Below are 3472 nucleotides of genomic sequence, written 5' to 3'. Positions count from 1 at the left end.
ACCAGATCTCTGATGAAGTGATGTCTAATGTCAATATGCTTGGTCCTGCTGTGTTGGATGGGATTCTTAGAAATATTGATGGCACTGAGATTATCACAGAACAATGTCATGACATTTTGAGTGACATTGTACTCAGTGAGCATCTGTTTCATCCAAACCAGTTGGGAACAACTGCTTCCAGCAACTATGTATTCAGCCTCTGCAATGGACAAAGATACACAATTCTGCTTCTTGCTGAACCAAGATATGAGATTGTCTCCCAAGAAGAAACATCCTCCTGATGTGCTTTTTCTGTCATCAGCACTCCCATGTGAGTACAACATCCCATAGTCACAAGTCCCATTGATGTACTTGAGAATCCTTTTGACTTGATTCAAGTGGCTCACTTTAGGCTCTGCTTGGTATCTAGCACACACTCCAACTGCATAAGAAATGTCAGGTCTACTTGCAGTTAGGTATAGTAGACTGCCTATCATGCTTCTATACAAGCATTGATCAACACTAGGCCCTCCATCATCTTTGGTTAACTTCAGATGAGTAGGAGCAGGAGTCCTCTTGTGCCTAGCATTATCCATACCAAACTTCTTAACTATGTTTTTGGCATACTTGCTTTGGGAGAGAAACATAGAGTCCTCCATTTGGTTGACTTGCATTCCAAGAAAGTAGGCTAGTTCCCCAACCAGACTCATTTCAAACTCAGATTGCATTTGTTGAACAAAATGTGTTACCATTTGTTCTGACATACCACCGAAGACTATATCATCCACATAGATTTGAGCAATCATGATTTTTCCGTCGTCATCCTTCACAAACAAGGTTTTATCTATTCCACCTTTTCTGTATCCATTTGAGGTCAGAAATTCGGTCAACCTTTCATACCATGCTCTAGGTGCTTGCTTCAACCCATACAAGGCTTTCCTCAACTTGTATACATGCTTAGGTTGGTTAGGATCACAGAACCCTTTAGGTTGTTCCACATAGACTTCTTCATTCAAGTAGCCATTCAAGAATGCACTCTTCACATCCATTTGGAACAGTTTAAACTTCAGAATGCATGCTATACCTAACAGCAATCTGATGGACTCAAGCCTAGCCACAGGAGAAAACGTCTCATCAAAATCAACCCCTTCAACTTGAGTGTATCCTTGAGCTACTAGTCTTGCTTTATTCCTAGTAATTACTCCTTCCTCATCAGACTTGTTTTTGTAGATCCACTTGGTACCAATGATGTTGGTCCCTTCAGGTCTTGGAACTAGCTCCCATACTTCATTCCTTTTGAACTGCTTAAGTTCCTCTTGCATGGCATTGATCCAGTATTCGTTAGTCAGGGCTTCTTTCACATTCTTGGGTTCAACCTTGGAGACAAAACAGGAATTTGAGCTTATTCCCCTTGACCTGGTAGTCACACCACTATTGGGATCCCCTATGATAAGATCCTTAGGGTGGTCTTTCGGAATTCTGATAGATGGCATTTTGGTGGTTGCATCTACTTCACATTCAGGAGGAGGTTCCTGTACTTCATCAGACTTGACTGGAATGTCTATTGAACTGTCAGGGAATGTTGCAACATCCTCTATGACATCGATTCCTTCCTCTTTATCATCCACAATGACATTTATGGATTCCATCAGAACATTGGTCCTGTAGTTGAACACTCTGTACGCCCTGCTGTTAGTGGAATATCCTAGAAATATACCTTCATCACTTTTGGGATCCAGTTTCCTTCTCTGTTCACGATCTGTGAGAATGTAGCATTTACTTCCAAAGATATGAAAGTACTTCGCAGTGGGTTTTCTGCCTTTCCATATTTCATACATAGTGGAGGAGGTTCCTTTTCTCAAGGTGACTCTGTTGTGAACATAGCACGCGGTATTCATAGCTTCAGCCCAAAAGTGCATAGGGAGCTTCTTTGCATGAATCATAGCTCTGGCAGATTCTTGGATAGTTCTATTTTTCCTTTCAACTATCCCATTCTGCTGGGGAGTTATAGGGGAAGAGAATTCATGACTTATTCCTTCAGACGAGCAAAACTCATCAAACTTGGAATTCTTGAATTCCGTACCATGATCACTCCTAATTCGGACAACACAACTGTCCTTTTCCCTTTGGAGTCTGATGCACGGGTCTTTGAAGACATCAAATGTGTCTGACTTCTCTCTGATGAAATTTATCCACGTGTATCTGGAATGGTCATCAACCACCACGTATGCATATCTTTTTCCCCCCAGACTTTCAACCTGCATAGGTCCCATTAAGTCCATGTGCAGCAGTTCCAGAACTCTGGAAGTAGTAGGATGTCCCAGCTTCGGATGTGACATCTTGGGTGTTTGCAATTTCTCTTACAAGTTTCTCTTCAGCCATTTTCTCACCTAGTCCACCAGAGGTGTTTGCAATTTCAAGAATATTCATGTGAAAGTCATGAATAGTCTCATCCTTTTTCATCCTCAGATTTTCAAACTTGGTGGTCAGCATCTGAAGTTTGGACATCTTCACCTTGGAAGTACCTTCATTTGTTACCTTGAGGGTATCCCAAACTTCCTTAGCTAGTTCACAGTGGTGTACCAGCCTGAAGATGTTCTTACTGATTCCATTGAACAATGCATTCAAGGCCTTGGAATTTCCAAGAGCTAATGCCTCTTGCTCCTTGTCCCACTCTTCTTCAAGAATCTGCACACTGACTCCATCTTCACCTGTCTTTGTTGGATGTTCCCATCCTTTGTTGACAGCTCTCCAGACTTTGCTATCTAGAGACCTTAAGAAGGCTATCATACGAGGCTTCCAGTCATCATAGTTAGAGCCATCCAACATGGGTGGTCTAGTTGAGTGTCCTATATCCTTGTCCATGGTACTAGAAAGTAACTTCCCTAGATCTCACCCAGAAATTTACAGGCAGGGTGCCTGCTCTGATGCCAATTGAAGTTCTAGTTATCAGACTTTAGATGTCACACGGGTTGTTATGACATCCAATTCTGCACAGACAAGAATTATGCAGAACTTAAAAGTAAGTGCAGTAAATAACACAAGTAATTGTTTACCTAGTTCAGTCCAACATGACCTACATCTGGGGGCTACCAAGCCAGGGAGGAAATCCACTATCAGTAGTATTAATTCAAAGCTAAACTCACCCGTTTACAACTCTTCACTTAATCCCTACCCAATGCAATTTCAATCTTACTCTAAGATCAGAGTTCCTACTCACTCCCCCTCAATCACCTCAGTGATTACTACCTTTAATCAATATTAAAGACAATTTTGAAGTCACACTTCAAACAACTCTTGATTGTGCTTAACAACTTTAATCAAGATACACAACACTCACGCTTAAAAGCTTTGAGCGACACAACACTTACAACTCAATGAACACCCTATGCCAAAGCAATCATCTACGTGATAATGGCTTGGCTTACAAGATATGTATAATACAAGACTCACAAAAATACAACAGTGAAGTATGATGGACACACTAAATCTT

The sequence above is a fragment of the Lathyrus oleraceus genome, chromosome 4 (genome assembly GCF_024323335.1).
Source record: "Lathyrus oleraceus cultivar Zhongwan6 chromosome 4, CAAS_Psat_ZW6_1.0, whole genome shotgun sequence".
Lineage (NCBI taxonomy): Eukaryota > Viridiplantae > Streptophyta > Magnoliopsida > Fabales > Fabaceae > Lathyrus > Lathyrus oleraceus.
Note: the sequence above shows the minus strand (reverse complement) of the source record.